The 22,777-nt window shown below is 41.4% G+C and overlaps 1 protein-coding gene and 1 long non-coding RNA gene across 5 annotated transcripts in view; one reads left to right on the top strand and one right to left on the bottom strand.

Moving 5' to 3' along the window:
* Positions 1-22,777, bottom strand: part of PDE3A (phosphodiesterase 3A) — a 227,771-nt gene that overhangs the window by 47,626 nt on the left and 157,368 nt on the right. The window lies entirely within an intron of this gene.
* Positions 1-22,777, top strand: part of LOC125325168 — a 91,259-nt gene that overhangs the window by 54,392 nt on the left and 14,090 nt on the right. Inside the window, exon 3 of the long non-coding RNA XR_007203219.1 lies at positions 17,077-17,271. This is a non-coding gene — a long non-coding RNA (uncharacterized LOC125325168). The remainder of the gene's footprint in view (positions 1-17,076; positions 17,272-22,777) is intronic.

Raw genomic sequence — 22,777 nt, 5'->3', positions numbered from 1 at the left:
TGCTTGAGCCATAACGATTTTCTTTTTAATCCTGGCTCTAAGATGCTTGAGATGGCACCACTACAGCAAAGCAGACCTACCTGATAACAATTACATTGAACTCTGATCTGCAGAGCAGATAATGTCATGACTGCCCCATGCAGTGTGTCTGTAGCATGAGCATATGCCAGAAAGATGCCAGAGTCCAAGGATCACAGAGCAGCCAGAGCAAGTCTTTCAAAGTAGCTCTGCAAGCAGAGGATCTAATGAAATGGGTCTCACTAAAGAGTTATACTTTTTGTCCCCTCACTGTATTGCAATGACCCTTTTCCTCAGCAATAGACCTGAGGCCACAGAGTCAGCAAGAGGCAGCCAGGCCTGGGGCTGGTGTGCATGTTGTTGAGCAGCTGGCTCTGTAATCTCACAGTATATTAAACTACCAGTCTTCTACTACCAAGCAAAGCCACTGATTTGGACCTTCCTCTGGTATCCCACCATTGGCTAACATAAAATTTCTAGGAAGGTGACCATCTCTGAAACTTCCTCCCATCTGCCACATTTGTTTGGAACTGTCACAGAGGAGCATGACCATGTAAGACTACTTTCTTTAGAAAACCAGGATGACAACACCACCATCCTTTAAGAAAGAGACACTGGTTTGGGAAGGAAATACTTTTTCCCCCTTCTTATAAAACCTGTGGAATGTATCACTGTCTATAGCACACTTTGTCTGGGGAGGCAGCTGCCATCCCCACATCCTGCATCTCTACCTTAGGTGACACCACTCACAAAGCTCATAGTTACAGCTGACTAACTTTCTTCCATTACAGGATCTTTCAGTTCATGACAGCTTTGTCAGCCAAAGAGCTCAGACTGAAACATATACTGCCAGGTATTTGTCTGGGGTGAATTATTTCAGTGTTTGAGAAAAATTGCTCAGACATTTACAAGAAGACTGTTGGAGTCTTTTATCCACGCTAAAAACTCTTCGTAAACTGATACCAACTTAATCTGCAGCAGGCACTGAAGGTGCAGGAAGGCCTTTTGCTTTCCCTGCCTTGATAGGTCCAGATTTGGTTGTGAAGTCCCTGGGAGAAACGAAATCAAAGCCAGCCCTGCATGACCTCTGTGAGTTATGAGAAACCCACCATCAAACTGCCCTAAGTGTGCTCACCTCCACACACTGCACATGTGTCCTCGTGCACTGTGCACAGCATTCCAAGGGGCAAAGGATCACATTTAAGAAACAGAGAACACATTTGAGTTCTATGCAGTTTTGGTGCCATCTGTAACTTTCAAGGGAGGCAATCAGTTCTTTCAGGTTACCTAGCAGGCTTTTCCAGATTTGTTACACACACCGAAAGGAAATGTCCTTGTGGTCACTAGCAACCAAGCAATAATAAAAACATAGATGCAGAAATAATCTCAAGGAGTGGGAGGATTGGATTTGTTAAGATTCAAGACCTACAGACCAGGAAATTCCGAACCCGTGTGGATGCAAGTACTGGACACAACCCAATGCAACATAATTAAATCCCTGTCATTTATATCTGACAGAAAGGACCTCAAATGAACTAACTCCACTGGTACTGACATAAAGCAGTACTTAATTTTCCACCTTCCCTCCTGCCCCAGTAGAGCGCAGCTGGAAAACCCTGGAAGGCATAGGGAAAAGGGGCAGAGGGTTGTCCCCAGAGAGTGTGCTGGGTGGCACAGCATGGCAAGGGACAAGCTGCAACCAGCCATATATGTGCTCTGCCTTGGGCTTCTTGGGAAATCCCAGCTCAAGTGAAGACGCTCAGACAGTTGGGATGACCTTCTGCATAAGGCGCGCCATGAGGAGGATCCAGGGAAAGCAGCTCCTGGAAGGAGGAGAGAGCATGAGCTGAACTTCCTGGCTAAGAGCCGCTGGTCACAGCTTGCAAACCTTGTGGAAACTCTGACGCTGATGTTTGATGTTCTCAGCAGAGCCTTGGGGACTCAGTCACCCAATTCCAAGGGACTTTCCGTGCTATTTGGCTGCCTAAAAACATTAAACTATCACGACTATCCAGCCCAAAGAACTACTTGATGATGTAGAGTAGATCACAGAGTCAGTCACAGTCAGGGTAGATTATTTAAAATGTAGACACCACTACAAATAAACTAGGAACTTTAAAAATTATTGCTTTTAATTAAAGCACAGCAGATGGGAAAAATTAAATTCTAAATGGGGCTGAAATCTGCTTTGCATAACACAGACTGAGGAAAACAATTCTGTACTTCAGAGGCTGTCCTCAATTGTCTTACATTATTGTTCTCCAATTTGTACATCAGATGGTCACAAATTGGTAGCTTGAAGCTGATAGTTTGTGTTCATACGAAGAAAACAGTGACAACTGTCTTCAGCCTCAACTTGAGCTGCAGTACCACAAGCTGGGACCTAGCAGGAGTGGGATGCTGGGTGCACACACAGTGGAGGATAAACCATCTATTTATACCTGGTGATCTTAACCATTTGAGTTTACAGCTCCAACATCCCAACTGCCTGCTTAGCATGGAAAGCTATTTTAATTCTACAGTGAACTAAAACAGAGCAGCCAAATATACAGCATGAGTTTAAAAAAAAATCCATTGAAAGCAATAATCACCATTCTGCCTTCTGTGTACTAACTAATCCTCCCACATTTTCAACTTGACAGTCTCAGTTACACCAGAGCAAAGCCAAAGGAGTCACACACTGCCATATTTTCTCCCTTTCAAAGTATTTCAGGCTCTTTTGGGATGCAGCTTGAGAAGAGACATCACAATTAGCAGCAAACTTCAGAAATATGTGTGAAAATAACCCCAGCTAAAGATTCACATCCACCTCAGCCCTTCACTAAGAACTGCTGAACAGTATTAAGAAGAGCATTACCAAATATCATTAAAAACGTAATGCAAATAAATGCAGCCTCTAAATGAAGATAAAAGATTGGGGGGGTGGAGTGAAGAGTTGCTACACAGGGTGTCAAATGTATTTTCAATTACTAAAAAGGAATTGCCACAGGAGAATAAACTGAAAAAAAAAGAAAATTTGGTAAGGTTTTAAAAATGAGTGTTAAAAACCAGAATAAGAAAAAATTAGAAACCAGGAAGTAATCATCAGTGAAGCTGTAGATAAAGAGCCTTTAATGTTCAGTCTGTTCTTACTGGAGTTAGGACGGGGATTTGGAAATGACAGCAGGAGCCAGATGTATATGTCGGGCCATGTTTTCCATATGCTGCAGCAACAGAGCAGAAAGATCCCATGAAATTCTCCAGTGACCATGAACACTAATGATATTTAGTGGCCCATTTTTAAGGATGGGCTTTCCCTGAAGCCAAATGCAGACAGAGATATTCTCCACCTTTTGAAAAGGATAAATCCTCTGCACATCAAACTCCAGCGAGAGCTTCACAACAAACTGGTCAAATTTTAAATTTTTTTTCTTCTCCATCAGACCTTGTGGTTTGCATTATTTCAGTTCTCCTGATTTTAAGCACTCGCACTAATACCAGTTAATAGCCACTGAGTGCTACAGATGCCTCCTCCTCTTTCTCATGACTTTATGTCACTAACGAACTCCTCTGTGAAAAGAATTAATCATTTTTCTGTAACACTTGGCTTTGGATTCTTATATTATGACTCATGCAAGAAAAACAACTGTAGCCCTAGGGACTTGCAGCCCCCAAATCCTTCATCATAGCTGCTGCAGAGCTATTATTTCTCTAAGTCTCAGAGCTACTAACATCTAAAGCCACGACCTGCAAAAGACACACTAAGCATGCACTAGATGTGAAAATGCCCCACCTCTCCTGGATTATTTCTATGCTGACTCTTCAATGAAGATCAGAACAGAGAGAAACAGTAATTCATATACAAGAAAAATAAAACACTATCCTCTATATGCCTTCTGTGGTATTAAAATAATTTTTTTCACTTACCACAGATGTAAACTGACAGACCGGCAAGCCCTGAGGACTGCTTTCAACCTACTTCATCCTTGACCTGCAAGGACCAACTTAAAGACACACTAGTTTCGTTTATACTGTGGGCTCATTTTGCCTTTGCTGTCATGAATGAAAAAAAACCCAAACCAAAACAATTTGCCTGCTGAGATACAAGATACACCAGCTGATCGCCACAGGTCAATGCCTGCATCAGATGGCCATTTTCAGCCACTGCTGCTCTGGCCTGTAATCTACACATTGGATGCTAAAGGCTCTAGGATTTTCTAAGTCATCTCGGCAACCTCTAACTTCTTCCATGTAGCTGGTGGCTGATTTGTCTTGTACACAGTTTTAGTCTAAGAAAAGTTTTAGTTTCAACTTGTGTCTTTTAGGTTGTGAGCAGTGCTTGACTTGCACTTTAGAAAAAGAAAAAAGTAAAATGCATGTAATGTTCCTAATTATGACACCCTGGCTGCTTCTCAATTCCAATTAGAGATAGACCCAATCTGTACTTCTGCATCATTAATATCTCACCATACTGAACTCTGACTGTCTGGCTCAGGGTCTGCACTATTTTATGAGGGCCAAACACTTCTGTGTTTTTGGAAAGCTTGGATTCAAATTCACATCTAAATATAACAGCACCAGCTTCTCATTTACAAAAGGCAACAGAACCATAGAGACCAAAAAACAGACACAGATCATGAAGCACTGGTGCTTATGCTGGCAACCACACTAGACAATGATTTCTATCTCCACAGTGAGTTATGTTTTCTGCTTGGATGTGGATATTAAGTAAAAAAAAAATCAACTGTGGGTTGCACATGGGCTTTTTTAAATGTTAAATATCCTTGTGAAGCTGAACTTCAGTGGTTCATCTGAATCTACTCCAGTAAGAAATCAGTGGTTTTTTCAGTAAGTGCAATAGAAGCACTTACTACTACTGAATAGGTAGGCTGAATTGGTCCTGGTAGACAGGTTAAAAGTCTTAACTGAATTTTTAAAAGGAAGTATAGAAAAGAAGTTATCAACATACAGATCTGTTTTACCACCTAAAATCAAAGATTTTGGAAGATACATCAATATAGAGCCTTGACATTTTAGCTCAGAACTAATCCTATTAATTGGTGCACACAGCATTGAGCTACTTGCTGATGAGACTTACAATCACATGATTGAGCCACAGAGCTCTCTTACACAGAGAACAGTGTGGTGTCCTTACAAACAAGAAACAGCAGCTGAAAGTAGGCAGCTCAAGGATTCGCAGTGCATTGACAACTTCAGACAAACACAAAAAATATTTTGTACTGACAGAAAAATTATTGGTTTTGGAATTTCCAGCAACGGGAAGGGCTTTTTTTGGCTTTGCTTCAGCAATTTTAGAGTAGCTTTATTAAAATATAGGAACAAGAAATCACATCAACTTCTCAAAACTTAAATCTTTAGTTTGAAAATGATGAAATGAAGTTCCTCAGTTGTTTTTTTCAAAAAGGTTATGGCTTCTCTTTGTGAAGAACAGCCTGGTGCCCATATTTGCATTGTTTTCTGCATTAGACTTCTGTAGAGGCATAGTGTGTCTCTTGTGGTGAGAGGCTCACAGTTGAATTAAATGGGATCCATAATGGATTAGACTCCAGAGATGACTTCAATATTCAAGTTTGTTAACACTGGTGACCTAAGGCAGGGTACTGAAGCGAAAGATCTCTCCCCAAAGTCAGTTTAACTTTGAGGGGTTAAGCTCAGAACAACAAAGATAAAAGACCAGTTTAATCACAAGGAAACACTTGACTTCATACTCCTGACCTTGGTGAACAGTCACGCACATCTCTCATTGAAATGCTTTATGTAAACATATTTGTTAACAAACTGAAACAGACCACAAGCTAAATTGCTTGCCATACGGTGCTCTGACTGATCAGCTGATGAAGCATATGGATTCTGTCTTCCTAATTCTCTATTATCTTCCTGACTGCTTCCATCTGAGTGTTACAAGTGGCCTCAGATATCCTATTTATCCCATTAAAGTAAAATAAATAGATCCATAAATTGCTGCTCAATTCTCTCTGTACACCCTCCTTCTCCTCCTAATGCATTTGAGAGACTTTTGGCAACATTAGGAAACAGCCTTCTCTAGAAAGAAGAATCATTTCACTTAAATGATTTGTTCTTTTAATTACTGTCATTCCTAGCTAACACAGAGCAGAAAATGCATATCAATAATGCTCACTGTGCAACAGGTTGGCATTTTGCCAGGAATCTGAAGACTGCCCTTAACCTAAGTAAAAATTTATTTGTATCCATTTCCTCGTTTAATGCAAGCTGCAACTACTGCGGAGAGTAAGGCTGAAGCATTCTGTATGATGCTACAGCAAAATGAAATACCCAACCAAATTAAATATGCACAACACTTTTATCCACTTGCCCTCTTACTCTTCACGGACAGATCAAAGAAACATGTTTGATTTCCTGTCAATAAAATCAAGGTGGCACAAGAAGGCAACATGATGAGGTCCAACTTTGTTCCGCTTTTTAGGAAAGATGGCTTCAATTAGGATGGCATTTTTCTGGCATGGTATAAATATGTCTTTAAGTCATAACTAACTATATAATTATCTCATTCTATACACAGCCACAGTAATATACTTCACACACATGTAAATAGCTCACTTTAAATAAGGGAAGGGGAATTAATTGGAAAGAAAGAAGTTAACACTTAGTTGGCCCTTTTTTTTTTAAACAGAGAAGAAAATGCAAATCAAAAACTGTCTCTAAAGACTATTTAATCTTTTGTGTATAAAGACAACCATATAAGCCTGTGCCAGCTACAAACAAACAGTTGCAAGTAGGACTTCACATTTAACTCTGAAACCTGATTTGTGTGGGTTTGGGTATACTTTGTAACCAGTCAAAAAAGACAAAACCATGTTCTGACCCTACATAGAATTTAGGGTCTGCTTTAAGGCCTTGCTTATGTGACCAGCCTAAATGCAAACCAGCCAAAGGACATTTCACCAAGTGCACAGAATAAATTATTTTAAATAAAACCTGTCTATTGGCAGACTACTAACCACACACAGTAACTATTTCTGCTTGTAAAATGATGTTCATTTAGCTCTGTATAAACAATTTATGAATCCACCTTTAACATAACACAACCTTTTCTCCCTGCACCAAGCTGACAGCCATGGAAAACCTCACATGGCTCCAGAGCAGCAGGCTGAACTCTGTTTCTCCTCGGGCAGCAGCAGCACTGGTGATGCTCTGCACGCCAGCCCTTCATTACTGATGAGAACATAACGAGAGAGGAGATCAGAGAGCAGGTCTCGTGCTGGAACTGAGCCACAGCCTCACTTAGAATCCAAGCCAGGCAGACTGGGAGCTCCCAGGGGATGGACCAAGGAAGCCCAAAATGTCACTCCTCTCTCTAAGGGTTACTGCCTGCCCACCAGGGTCTCATGGGGTCAGCGGCACAGCAAAAGGCGAAAGGGCAGGAGACAGAGTCAGGCAGCACAGATAGGAGGACATCCAGCTGCACAAGCGAAAGTCAGACTGGGAAAAGGGGATGAGAGCGAGAAAATTACAGAAGACCTAGTCTGAACATCTATTCCAGGCTAGAGCACAAATACTTCCATAAATGAGCACACCACCAAGACACCTAGTGCCAGATGACCACTGCAAGTGAGTCAGTGCCTCAGGTAACAGCCATGGTACAACTGAGCAGAACTTTTCATACAAGGCATTACAATCCTGCAGCTTTAGGTGCAGAAAAGCCTCTCCCAGGCATCACCAGATGGCACTACTCTTCCTTCAAATCAAGACTGTGGCTCTGCTGTGCCCATGAAATGCTATCATCGATTTGGGAGGAAAAAGATCTTAATCCATGTTTTTTCTATATTAGCCCAGCAATCTCTCACTGTTCACATTCTTTCCAACGATCTTGCAAATCTTGTACAAACAACAAAGAAATTCTGCATCTGTGGGAGGTGGAGGGAATCTCATAACATTTTGAACTGACTCTCATACTAAAATATTCCATAGCAGAAGGATTACAGAAGTTTCTCTAGGAACACAAAACTCCCCAAGCAATGAAGTGCTTGACAACTGTATTAAGAAAGCAGAATTCCTTCCAGAGAAATAAGTCAAACACATAAGGTTAACATATACATGCCTCTCTCTTCTCCCCATGTTGTATTTGTCTGCTATCAGAGCTGTTGAAGATGCTAAACTCTACCTGTAATTGTGCAGTGTTTTAGCATGAAAGTATTCTCTAAATTTGGTTGAAGTTTATTGCATTTTTCCCTCCCAAAAGGAGCTGTTAAGAGTATCCACATACCAATAATAATGGAAGAGAGAAAATGAAAGTACATTAAAATGCTAATAAAGAAACATCAACACACATATACACAAAAAGCAATGTTTACACATGCATGTTAGTGTAAGCATGCTTTCTTTTGGTTATTGACGTGATTTGCAAAAAGATGCAAAGTATTCACATTGGCACGTCTTCAGTTGGGTACAAGCTGATGTCAGGCTGTGGAATACAGCTAATTTGGGATGGAATGGACACGTTCAAATTGAAGTCCCAAAACCCTCTGATTTTAGATGAGAAAGAGTGGTATTTCTTTTTTGCTTGTTTTCTTTGTGTTTAATCCACCACAGGACTCATCTGCACTCAAGACCTTACAAATTGATAAACTCAGGGGCAAATTAATCTTCCAGAGTGACTCCTCTAACTTCACCAGGAGTCACAGCAGAACTGAAGTCTGCCTGCTGTGCTCATGAGCTGAATTCCTTCACAAAACAGATTTTTGTTTTTCTTCTAAGCAACTCTCCCCCCTTTCAGCTCCCTAGAAGTTGACAGGCTGTTTCCTGCTCCATGATCTGTGAATCATGATGTGAACGCCGATTGCTACTCCCCTGTGAAATTAAATTAGGTATCGGAGCACGGCATGAGCAATAACTTTGCCTGAGATGCCAGCCCTAAAGAAACTCTACATTTTCTTCCCCCAGTTGAAGAATGGAGTTATGAAAGCAGGGTCAAGTTGGTTATTACTCTTCGTACTCTGCAACATCACCCAGTCTGCTCTGAGCAAGCTTAAAATTATTTCTCCACTTCCTAGTCAAGAAGGTACCAAAATTAAAGAGTCCAATAATTCACTGTATTTATTTGTGTGTTCTTCTGTAACCACTTAGCACCATGTGAATTGCAGCAATGCTTAACATACACAGAATACCACGATAAATCACCAGAACTTAGTGCATGTCATACAGCTGGGAAATTGGTAAGACAAGGGTAACCAATAGTAACACATGGTTTACCAAGCAGGAAAGGGAAGTCTGTGATGCCGCGTTTCAAAGTGCCTTTCAATAGCACTTTGTTAAGCAATAAAATATTCACACTTGGAAAGATCATAGGGTTATGTTGCCCCGTATTTTTTTTTCAGACATATGGCCCTTGGGAACTTACACACATCTTTGTCACTGCCGTGTACTGTGAGCAAGGAGGCACCACATGGGTACATCTGAAAGCTGAAACTGCTAGAAAATAGAATAGTAATGTATTAAAACCCGGTTTGTGAGCTCAGATTATTGCTCGTTCTGGAGCCTATGGTAATCTCAGATAGGTTTAGGGGAGTTTTAGTTTCAAATTGTGATGTAGCTGTCAAAATCAGATTACTTAGCCTCTGTTCTGCATTACTATGGAGTCCATGATGCTCCAACAAATGTAGTTTGTGTTTCTTTCGAGGAAAAATAAAAAGTCCTCCCACCTTTCATTCTCAGACAGAAATACAATTCTCCTCCCTTTAACCTGAGAAACTACTCCAAAGATCAATTTCATAATCTGCAAGAAGCAGAAGTCTTCATGCTCCCCAAAATTGTCTGGCTTTTCCTTCTCCAACATTCACATCTTTCCCTGTGAGCCTTGCAGGTTCCTCCAGGTTCACTTCTCCAAGGTCCACTGAAAATCTAATCATAAGCTTCCTCCCTTCTGGGTTAGTTGCCAGACAAGGGCTGATATTGGAGTTACTACGTCAGTAAGAGATTGTTTTGGCCTTCAAACACTGCCATGTCCCCTGCCCAGCTGCTGTGGAGATGGCTCAGGCACAGCAAAGTAAATTGGTTTAATCTTGTGCATCTGGCACTGAGCTCCCAGTCATCTGTTCAGGGGTATAAAGGGACTCTGTTCCATTTCAACACATCGATCATGTCACAGCCCAGCTCCAGTGATAGAGCCTGGAACCTTCAAAATCTAAATCCTGATAGTTCCTCTTCTCTGCTAATATTTATCACAGTGTTGGACTTGCATGTTTGTTCCACAAGCTACTGAGTCACCTGGACCTGAGAGATTGTAAGTAACCCTCTTAGAGCTACACTCTAAGTCTGTTTATTATCCTAAATTCACAAAAGTATTCCTCTGTTGTTTAAAAAGAAGTCCACAAAACCTCTGCAAAGCACAACTGTCTAGAGACTTTCAATATTTCTACATTAGCCAAATGAATGTGAAGTAAACCCTTCATCTCTGCATCCTCTAAAGGATTCATAAGGCAACAATATCCCACAGAAGGCCCTCTGGGTCCCTGGAAGGTGCAGAGCACTCTTCGCCTATACAGTGAGCAAAAGCTTTAGACCACTTCTGGGAATGCAAATGAATGGGATCCACGTGACCCCGGTAATAAAAGGCTCCTGTCTCTTTGCAAAGCATTGAAATGCCATCTGGCAATTTTGTTGACGTCAGCAGGCACAGAAAAACAACCACCACCTCCCCCAAAAAAGCAAAAGCCTTGGGCAGGAGGGGGAGGAATGCAGAGTTTCATGGTGTGTGTGCACTTCAGGCTGGTGTTACTGAAAACCCACGGCAGCGCGGTCAGCCCGGAGCCCAAATTCTGCACCAGCAGTGCAGGCAAACGCACCCCCCCCGTTGTCCCTATTTGATACTGCTGAGCAGCCCTGCGTTCCCTGGCACCCCGGATTCAGAGACATCTGTTTTGATGCCGAGCATCAAAAACGAGCACTACATCCTCTCTGTTATTTTGCCTTGTCACTGGCAGGTTGCTGAAAGTTTGTGCGTGAGGAATGAATCTCTCAGTGCAGGCTACAGGGAAAGACACAAAACTTCCAGCAGTACTTTGCAGGATACAGAAGATATGCCACTCAGTTGGCTGCTTTAAACATTTCTTGCACACTGATCTGGAACACAGTGAAAGAAATTCTGTACTAGTTTTAAGTAAAAATCTCACACCAACATTGCATGATGACAAGAGATAAATGACCAAGGATAATGTAGAAAAGATGTCCAAATCCTGCGGGGATAATATATTAGCTGCAGGCACGAATTTTAAATTGTATCTAATAGAAGGCATAATATTGCGCCAAGTATTACCTGCCATTTGGCACAGAAAAATTGGCTGCATTTTCATGAAAAATGACAATATTTTATGTCAATAATGTAAGTTACCTTATCTATGATAAGCTAAAATAATACTATGAACACATGTGCATGCAAAAGAAGCAGGCATCTTTTTGTGTTAAAGTACATTTTCCTGTTATCAAAGATTTCTTCAGTTATTTCTAATCTCAGTAAACAATTCACATCAAAATGCAGGAAAGGGCAGCAGAGCACTGCTTTAACACAAACTTTAAAAGGATGGACATGTCCTCCATGAGGCACATTTAAACGCTGAAGAAAGGAGCTTTGTGAGTTGCTCTTAACAAGGGATTAGAAATTTTACAGTAGCTTTGTGACAGAAACACAATTCCCTCAACAGTATTTCTCAAAAAAAATTAGAACCACACAAGATGGGTGACGATGAGGAGAGAAGGATGGAGGGAGGAGGCTCTAGGGCCACATGCTCTCAATTGTCACACTGAAGTGCTGTAACAAAGCACATTCTTAAGGCTCTCCTGGATCAAGGCCTGACTGACTATTCAAACCTGCCTGAACTAACAGTCCTTTTTCTTTGCCCTGCTCATTCCCCCCCTTCTCTCCCTCTTTTACCACATCTCCTCTTACTGAATGAAACCGAGGCATTTTTCTTACAAAACTGCTCTTTGAATTCCTAATCTCTGCCTCAGTGTAATTTTTTAACAGCAAGTCAAAGCAGCACTGTGTAAATAACTGCAAGGAGACAGCTCTGCCTGGAAACTGGAAAGTTTTCCTTGCTCACATCTTAGGCTTGAAAGCTTATGCTCAATTCAATTAAGAAAATTTATGGGTAATTCCACAGTTTCTTCCCAAATCCTTATGTTCTCAGGCAGCCAACCCAGAAATGAACAAAATCCCTGACAACTGACTACTTTCTGCCAGCACATGGGCAATTATGCAGAAAGTGTGTATTTAATTGAGTTAGTAGTAAATCCTGATTTAGGAATGAATCAGAGGATGGAGAAGAGATACAGCTATTCCCTGCTGCCATTTCAGGTTTAATCACTTCTGTTAAGGTTTATTTATTGACTTCATAAAATACATAAACAACAAAACCATCTTTCCATAATATTATAGGTATTAAGCCTCCACTTGAAGATGTAGGAGAATAAACTTAAAGCTACACACGTGACAAGGGAGAGATTTTCTGAATTCTCCCCCTATCTCTCAGGTCTGCATCATATCATATCTGTTTTAAATATAAGCAATTTTCAGAGTTCACAACTAAGTCCCACTCAGCGATTCTGGTTAGAGCACTCTCCAGTAAAGCTTGTGTTCAGCAACAAACAAGAAGTTTTCATGCCTTCTTTCACTGATCCCAGAGTAATTTCAATGAACTCATGACAAATACAACCCCCACACCTAAGTGGTCATCCTGAGGACTGTGTTATCTTCAAAATCAGCAAGACGCCTCTCCATCCATTCCAATCACTCACTCAAAAAAAAGTTGTCCTCCCTGTGTCTGTATGACAAGTGTGTGTTTCGCCTCCTGAAGCTGTTGCAGACCCCTGAGCTCCTCAGCTAAGCCAAGAAACGGCTGTAGCAACATTCCCAGGAAAGTCTTAGCAGCTCCACTCTAATGAACTTTCAGCTTCTAGTTAACATAATGTCCAGACACATAGCCAAAAATTCAGGATTGTAAAATTAATCTAATTTTCAAGGTTCATGGGGATTATTCATACACTGACATCCACTATGCATACATTAAATGTGACTTATTCAGAGGGAGCCCATCACTTTGGCAGCCATACACAGTGTGGGAGGAAAGCAGTGCCACTTGCAGATCCTCCTGTACAAATATTTGTTTGTTCTTGTACAGAGAGCATTTCCTAATGCTATTTCCTGTTTTCCAGTTGCTTTGTTCTGGTCTCCAAGCAAGTCACCTCTCTCTCTAGCAGAGTTGTATCTTCCCCCTGCCGGGTACATCTGAAAATTTCTTTGGGCCAATTCATCTACTGTTCCAACTACTCGTGGACTCCCCACCTGAAGTCAATACTCAGGGCTCGGGGAAGTCCCTTGCCCTTTCACTGCCCTCCTCTCTCTTGGAGGTCCTTCCATATTTCAGTTTGGAGACTAGAGCTGAGCAAGCTAAACCCCATGGAGGCCCAGCCTGGGCTGGAAAGTTTCAATCTGAACTAAATCTAGCACAGCAGGCTGGCAGGTGACTGGCTGCACTGAAGGACTTCTCTAAACTGAAGTTAAGCTAAACTGAAAGGCTTTTAAAACTATTTCAGGCTCCTGAATTCGATATTGAGTTGTTAATCAAAAAATGGATATAAACCCAAGGACATGTATGTGGTCAGGCCACTTGAGATGATTCCTCTCTCCCAGTTTGTGTGCCAGCCCCTTGCTGAGGGCTCCGTTTCCCAATTCACAGCTGATAGCGCAGTAAACACCTCTGGCAGTGGAAAGAATGTGGCCTTGACACAATCCGGGCAGCCACTGCAGACCCAGCCAGGGAAGGCAAAATATGGAAATCCCAGCCTCATGCACTGAGGGCTAAAGCACTTACAAGGTGCCCTTTTATCCCTCTCATGAAGCTGAGAGCAGTGTGCTTACTAAGTGTGTGAAAGGGTCCCGTGGAGCCCTTGCCACCTTCCTCTGAAGGCTGAGCATCCTCATCTGAGGGCAGTTCCACAGATTTTACAACAACAGTATAAATCACAGTCAGAAGCTCAACCAAAGGTTTACAATGCAGATGCTATGCTCACATTTTTATAGGTCATTATGAAACAAGGTAATTAAATATTTCCACTAGGCTAAAAGTGCAACAGTGTTAATATCCTGGGAAGAAGTGAAATTGGGAAGGCTGCAGATAAAATCTCTGTACTAGGATCAGCAATGGTAAGAAATTACAGGTCATTTGCTTATATTACAGATGTAACAGCCTCGCTAAGTTGTTGATCACTGAGACAGCATGATCTTACCCTCTCCAAAAAGATGCCAAAGAGAAAAAAATTAGAATCCTACGTTCCCATGAAGCAAGTAAAGCAGGTGTTTAGTTCATTGCTAAGTTACCTCATACTGGTATTATCAGATTTGTTTTTCATCCTAAGGTCCTTTACAGCAGCCTTCAGAACCTAAGCAGGGGTGTGTTCAGTTGTATTATTTCGAGAGGACGTACTTTAGCCACATTTTCACTGTCACCACAAGAAGATAGAAAGGATTTCAAGGGAAATGGGGAACCACAAGAAGCCATGTGCAGAGTTCAAACTGTAACTGTGCTTACAGTCAAGCATCTCACCAAATGGGGCCACTGCAAGTAAGAGCTCTGTCAGTGCATCCAGTGTCAGCTGATGTAGAAACACACTGGACTTGCAGCTAAGCTTTGCCATTTATTGCTTTTACTTTCCAATTTGATGAGGAGAAAATTATTTCTAACAAAGGGTAGCTAATTCACATTTGTGAACCTGCCTTTTTGCTAACCCCTGCGTTCTCTGCTGTGCCATCCAATCTAACACATATATCATTGTGAAAAGTTTTAAACTTAATTTACCACTGTGTTGAAGTCTTTAGTGTGGAGCAATGTGATAGATTTTACCAACACTTATTAAAAATAAAGAGGAATGGAGCAAGCCATAAATAAAATAAAGTGCTGGCAAAGCCTGGAATGCAATGAATACATCTGCACTTACAGCAGTGGCCAAACCATAGTGCTTTATCATAGGAAAGTAGCTTGAAATAACTTTTCAGTGTATTTGATATATGATACCGCTCTTTTAAAACCAAGACTAGAGCAAGTTTGTGAACTTCAAAGTGAAGTTGTTTCCGGTGAGAGGTTTATTTTGTTATGAGCTTGACATACTGTAGCTGCGACACTGAGCAGGGTTGCAATGTCAAGCTTCAGAAAGTTCACCCACACTAACGACAGGCAATCACATGAGCCTGACAGCAAAAAATGTCACGGGTGGGGGGGGGGAGTTCTTCCAAAGTTTAATTTCCCAAGCAGTTTATCTCACACAGATTGCACACAACACCCCCCTACTCAAATCTCAACACAGAATGAGGCCTGAAGTGAGTGTTTGAATTTTATTCTGTCTGGTGTATAATAAATCTAATTCATGTAAGGCAGTTTTGGCACTAAGCTATGTATTTGCACATTTCTGTTGGCTTAAGTCACACTTTCTGTTAGGAAAGCTGCTCAGAAAGGTTTATTTCCTCCACTGCTATAAACTGTTGGCATAAACAACCATTCAAAAATTTAACCTCAAGTTACTTGGCATTCTAATGGTTTATACTGAAGCCCACAAACTTGGGTTTCTTGTTAAAATCTGTGTGAATTTAAGTGTGTTAACCTTCAAAATATTTAAATTCAACCTAAGAGAATAAGAAGGGGGTGGAAGACATCTGATAGCAACACTGCTCACTTCCACTGCTGTCTGACTGGAGAGTGACACAGGAGAACCCACACAGATGAATCCTGAACTGGCAGAAAGATGAGACAGGGAGATACCGTATTTTTTTAAATTTTGGTCTTCCATTTCTATACAGGCTCCTCTGTGTGTCCCCTCTCAGCATTATCTCCTTCTTAGTCTTGGTTCCTTCCTAATTCGAGGGGGGGGGGGGGGGGCGGAGGGGAGGGGGTGGGGACCGAGGTTTGGATTGTTTGGTTTTTTTAAATTTTGTTTCTTGGAGGGTGACAGGAAGGTCAGCAAATAACTAAAATGTTTTGAAAACCAAGCTACACAGTAGCTTCAAAGAGGAGTGAAGCCAGATGGGACAAAGGGTTTGGTATGAAACACCAGAGTACTTCGACAGTGGCACAGATTCACCTGAGTCGTGCCTGATGGGTGCCACAGTATCGCCAGTCTGAAAATGAAGGGATGAATAAAACATGCACTCAGTCACTGACTCATACACATACAAGCACACGAACTCTTTGGCACTTCTCCCCCTCCGAAATAATGCAGGAAAAAAATAATCCAAACAAATATCCCAAGGAAAATTATTTTGTGCTTCGCAAATTCTGTTACAGAAAGGGGATTTATATTCAAGCAAGTGTTTGTGCGTGCAGCTGGAACGGAGCTTTTTGAGAAAAGTACTGAAGCAATGACTAAGTCTTTTGTGTCTCTGTTTACCTAAAACTTGATTAGCACATTGACATGCAAAACACAGACACTTTCCAAAAAGAGTTACAACGCACCACGGGAAAAGGAGCAGTGCCAAAACAACATCATACTGTTCCTAGCTAGCTAAAAACTCAGTAACTCTGGTCAGTTAGCAGATCTTTAAATGATTTTCCTGACATCCTTCCTACGTCATCTGAGACTGGTAAATCAAAGGCAGCTTTCTTTCTGCTCCCACAGCTTCATCCCTGATAAACACCCTGCAGCTGGCTATGGAGGCAGTGCTGGTAATAGTTTATGGGTGGGATTAAATCTGGTTTACTCGTTCAGAAGACTTTCTGTATCCATGCAAGAGAAAGCAGAAGGCAGAGATGGGCAAGGAGCACTTTTCAAGGAAGCATCACTCCTGTGACCTGAGCTACATGTTTAGGCGGTGCTGAGGCAGTAGCTGACACCACAGGAGAGCAGAGAAGCAATCTGCCCCATGCACTTTTCTTCACAGGATGTTTAGGGATGTGCAGTTTCCACATAGCTGTGTTGGGATGGGTTTTTTGTTTGCTTTTGAGGTAACATTTGGTCTATCTTCAATGAACTATATCCACTATGCCTCATGTATTCCTCACATGTGTTACTAATCCTTTTCCAACTGTCCCATAGGTGAAAGGGAAGAAATGAAAACACAAAAGGCAAGTGAACAGCTGAGCAGATACAGATCATCAAATCCACTGACACTTGACGTAAAACAGATGCTGAGTGGCTTAACAGTGATACTTATGGAGTGATGTAGTGAAGTACAGAGACACCAAAGCTAACCAGGGAAGATCTCTTCATTGCTGGAAGCAGACAAGCCAGGTGAGCTGAGAAATTGGATATGTTATTGAGGCTATCTGTCTGATTCAGTACAGGCTGAACTGTTCCCAACACCAAAGCTAATTCACCTGTATCTGCACAAGTGTACTGTCAAAATCAACACTTTTCATTTGCTAAGTTAGGAAGGAAAGTTTAGTTTGCTAAGTTAGGAAGGAAACAACAATGCTACCATAGAAGAACCCTTTAATCTTAAAATTAGCAGTGTGCCAGCTCAATTAAAAACCATTTGTTTTGCACCCTCTGCCTACATTCTTTAGTTGCATTCACCATATAACTTTACACTGTTTGGAGTTCTTTAATAAAAAACCCAACCCTAAAACCCCATAAATCCACAGCCCAAAACTCAAGTAGTGACTAGTCACTGTCACTTGTAGGCTAAGCATATCAGAAGTGGAGGAGGTTAAAACTGAGGCAGAGGAATAGATTATTCTATACCGCACCTATTCTAGTCAGGAAACCTTTCCAATGCCCTCTGCTACCTCCCCCAAAAACCAACACATCCCACAACAGTGTATGTATAAGAATTCAGAACCTCTATCAGATCACTTCTTTTTGAAAGCAGTTTAAAAATATTTTGCTTCTATTTTTAATAAAATAATTTAGGTAAGAAGACTTAGACGGTATCCAATATTGGGCTCCTATGGAGTCCAGCAGCATTTAAGCAGCACAAAAGATGTTATCTGCTTTGAAATCTGTTTTGCCTCTTTGCTGTGGTCACATGTTCCTTTTGTTCTTTTTAATGTAATGTAATTTTATTAATTTTATCAGAAAAGAGAAGGAGGGAAGGTGATCTAATTTCAGTGGGAATGTCAAAGGAAATTTGTACCTACTGTAGCAGCAAGTAATGATGTGTCTGTATCAAAGCAAAGAAATGTATTCTTTCAGTCATCCTCCTGCTGGGAAGAGCAAAACTTCTTCCCAAAGACCTTATGTTCCTGTTCTTTAATTTATGTATTTTACATGAATGCTACCATGTATGTTGTTCATTTTACATTCAGTCAGGGAAGTAAATAAGACAATAATCACAAATATATGCTCTAATCCACAATTAATGAGCACCCTTGGAAGTATTCTATGCTCCCACATACGTCAAACTACAACACACCGCAGCTAAAAAAATTACCCAATGGGCTCACGTGTCATCTAAGTATTCTTGGCTGGAAATACCAGTTACTTGTAACAGTCTAATAAATTCAAAATGTCTGGCATATCACCTTCTCTGTTTATGCATTGGCAGTATCTTATTGAAATAAAGTTAATAATGTGGTACCCCTCTTCCTGCCACTCCTCAGATACCTTCCCCTGAAACAGTTGAAACTTCCTGGCCACTCTCAGCCAAGGCTGACGGCAAAATAAAAGCCAAAAACGTTTTGACTCTGGCAAAACTTCTTTACACGACCATCAGTTTTCATGAGGGGTAATACTTGCTATGACCTCAGGAGCAGAGAGGGAATGGCTTCAATACGAGGTCAGTGGTTACCTGGCCTGGCCAGCTCACCCCTGCTGTCCAGTTCTTAGTGAATTTACAGCAGTGATAGGAATTAGGGAATTGGGGTGTATATAGGATGTGAAACATAAATTACTGACTAATTAGGTTTAATTAGATTTTCTGCCATTGAGCAACCCATTTAAGCTCTAACTGCAAGCCATTGAAACCTAAATGATGGCATTTACACTAGGAGTGCTGCCTTAGCTGATCTCCTTCATCTGTACTTTGTGCTCCAAAGGGAAACAGTTGCTCTTTCCTAGGATTAATACCTTCTGCCTTTCCTTTTAAAATAAATTAAAATTATTCAATCAGCAGAAAATGAATCATTTAAAGTAAAAAATCCAAGAAACCATTACTCCTCTGAAAACTCCTCAAACTTGGAAAGAAGCCCTGCAGATTGCTGAAGAGCCAGGAGACCTGGAGCTGCAGACCTATGTGCACTTCTCCACAAAACTGATTATCAGGGAGAGAGCAAAAAAATAAGAACCAGTTTCAAAATCCAACAGTGCAGATATATTTCATGGTCAGGAAGTAATTTCTAGAGCTGAAAATACAGGCTCTGCAATGATGCTGCTTCTGCTATCTCCAAGGCCAGTCCTGGAACAAAACAGCCCAGCACATACACCAAACCTCTACTTTGTTCTCCAGAGCACATTTGTCTGATATATCAGATCCAAGTAACAACAGATAAAATTTTTGTAACAAAGACATGACACATTTCCTCACGTTTTAATTTTTATTTTGCATTACATAAGACAGCTCTTTAAATGCAGCAGACACCCACCTCCCTCCCACGTGCCTACATATACAGTCTGTCCACATACCTATGAAAAATATATTATTTAAACATTAGTCAGAAAAAATGCAAATCTGAAGAAACTCCATCTTAACAGAAGAGCAGAAAAAACAAAAGCTGCACCCAACTTCTAGATTTGTCCCACAGTATGTGATAACCTTTGCATCTGAGAAAGGATGAGAGATCCCATCCCTTTCCTAGATACTTGAAGTATATGTTATGGGCTGTCACAATATTAAGTCATTCCACATCAGAAGCCTCAAATGCCGTCACTCTCTTGCTGAGCCTCTGCCACAAATGCCTTGGAGAATGTCTGCCAAAAGGGTGACTTTGTGTCCGACATCACCAGCTCCCAAATCAGCAAACACAGCTTGATGGGAAACACTTCCTAATGCAGGTTTATAATTTGTTTTGGGTTAAAAGGCATGACAATTATTGGACTTCAGTCATCATTTCTGCCATTCAGCTGACACTTGGAAATGTTACTTGCCCTCCCTTTAAAAACTAGATTGTGAAAAGAAAGCACGTCTCAGCAAAGCGTGCGGGTAAACTTCTGACTACAACCGTGACCTCAAAGCTGTAATAAGAAAAATAAAGCAATAAAAGCAAATTATTGATTGCATTTAAGCAGTGGATTCCTCTTTAACTGCTCCAATACATCAGGTAATCCAGGAAAGAGAGATGGATGGCTGGCAATTTACTCCATCTCCTGAGACTATTTGCCTGGAGGAGGCTTCTGTTTTCTGTCCATGTTTGTGCAAGATGGAATATTCCTCCTGTCGTTTTCTTCAACTACTTTTCCAAATAGCTAAATTAAATACAACTTCAGGAGGGGAAAAGGTCATGAAAACTCAGTTCTTGTGCTCTAAAACTGGAATTCTTCCTCCTCCCTTTTTCTCCTAAATTAAATCATAAAGTACAAATATAGTAAGCATGATACCTCTGTCTTTTGTGGTTTTGCTATCTTTATACTCCTTTTCTATTTGCTAGTTAGAATCTATACACATACGTATCATTATTATATATATTCTATTTAGAACATTTATAGAAAGCATATATATAGCCTAATTTAAGAATTCTTGCTCTGCAATTTTCCAAGAATGCTATAGTTTTTCACCATCCATACCTGACACAAATTGTTCACTAAATATATTTTGCTCAACCTCTGCCTTGCTCTTTGCTCATCAAACACACCACACACAGCAGGTTAACCTGCCCATCCAGACTGCACATTTCTATTATTAGACCCTCAAGAATTTCACCTGTGTGCAGCTGAATGACACGCACTTCTATTGCTATGGTTCTCCAGACAGCTGAGACAGAATCAGTGTCAGAGTCCCCTCATCCTCTTCCCCACTGCCATTCCACCCGCTGCTTTTCCACAGTTGTGGTGTCTATGTTACCTGCGTCAGATGTTAGTCTGGCTGCTGCTGCCACTGAGGAAATTAGTGACAAAAATTCTGGGGAATCCACTAGGAGGATATGTCAGTGAGCAGGGATCAGTTTTTGAGTTTCTCCGAGGCCAGGTCAGTCTTAGGAAATGGACAAAATTCAGTACAGAAGCTAAGGGTTATACTCCTGGAGACTAGCAACAAGAACCAGCCCAAATTAAAAGATTCTCTATTTCAGATGGTCAGGAACATGTTCACTAATCACTGAATGACCAAACAGCAGGCACTGATGCAGGTGCAACAGGAGTGATGCTTCATCCAGCTTGGAGGTGTCACCAAGGTTAACATGGCCCAAGCCCTTCATCAAAATTGCTTCCATAAAGAAGAAAAGATGTGTTACTGTCACAGGAGAAGGGAGCAGAAGGCCAAATATGCAGAGCAGACCCACTTTTTAGGGAAGTCTGCTGCCTCCCTGGTGTCCAGGTTAAAAACATGAAGAGAAAGCTTCCTGCCCTGGTACAGCCCTCTGATGCTTATCTGTCACTATTCTTCCAGGCAGGCAGCGATGAAGCTGGAACAAGAAGGCTGAGGGCAATCAACAGAGAGTTCAGGGGCTTGGGACAACTGGTTAAGGGCTGAAGAGCACAAGCTCTTCTGTATCATTCCAGTTGCAGGGAATGAAGAGGGAAGGAACAAGAAGAGCCAGCAGATCAATACCTGGCCCTGAGCCTGGTGGCACTGGCAGGATTTGGGGGTTTTGATCATGGGTTCATTTACACAACAGCAGATCTGCTGGTGAGAGACAGGGAAGCTGTCAGAAGGGGAAAAGGATCTTTGCAAAGAGTGAGCAGAGATCACTGAAGGAGCTTAGAACTAGTTTTGAAGGGGGAAGGAGATAAAACCAAGCTCCCTAGAGATAAGACTGAAGGCAGCATGCCGAAGTTTGAGGGATGGTGTGCTAGTGAGGTCCTTCCATCTGCAGATTGTAGAGGTACGGGGATGGAGATCCATGCAGCAGCAGAGACACAAGGGTTATTGAAGTGCGGGAAATCACAGGAGTTGCTGAGAAGAGTCATGCAGGAACTGAGGCTTCTTCCCTGCCAAAGATGGTGGGGAAGATCAGTAGCTCAACTGAAGTGCACCTACACCACTGCACAAGGCATGGGCAGTGAACAGGAGGAGCTGGAAGCCATGGTGCAGCAGGAAATCTCCTTGGAAGGGCCAGGCAAAGAAGGAGAGGCAGTAGGGTAGCCCTGTATGTGGGAATATGAGGTTTTGGAACATGCAGTGCCAGGTTAACAGTTGTGTTGATGAACTTAAAGGTCTTTTCCAACCTAATAGATTCATGTGTTCTGCAAATCTAAATGGCTTCTACTTTACAAGAGGATTAAAAATAAGTTTTAAACTTGATTTATTTTCTTTCCTTTAATCAGATACATAGCCGGGCTCTAATTTATGTTCAATTTGTGCAGAAAGTTGAATTCTACAAAACTGCAATAAACCCAGGAAAGAGCCTTTAGATGAAGGAAGGAAATAAGCTATGGGTAGACTAGAAAAAACAACCCCTATCTAATGTAGCAGACTGATGGCTGAGAGGGGTTATGTCTGCTCTTTAAAATACCCAATAGAGCAGCCTTGTTTATGCTACAGGATAATGCTGGACTGTTACAAATGGGATGGACTTAAATATTAGCAGGAAATTACGAGACTGTTCCTTACCACTAGAGGAGAATTGAGGGGGGGAGGGGAGGGGAAGTAAAGTAACAGTAAGATAAAGCTTGGATTACATTTATGAAAGGATTACATAGTGCT

Source organism: Corvus hawaiiensis, chromosome 4 (assembly GCF_020740725.1).
Source record: "Corvus hawaiiensis isolate bCorHaw1 chromosome 4, bCorHaw1.pri.cur, whole genome shotgun sequence".
Lineage (NCBI taxonomy): Eukaryota > Metazoa > Chordata > Aves > Passeriformes > Corvidae > Corvus > Corvus hawaiiensis.
The sequence above is the reverse complement of the archived record's forward strand: the minus strand, read 5'-3'. Positions and strand labels throughout refer to the sequence as shown.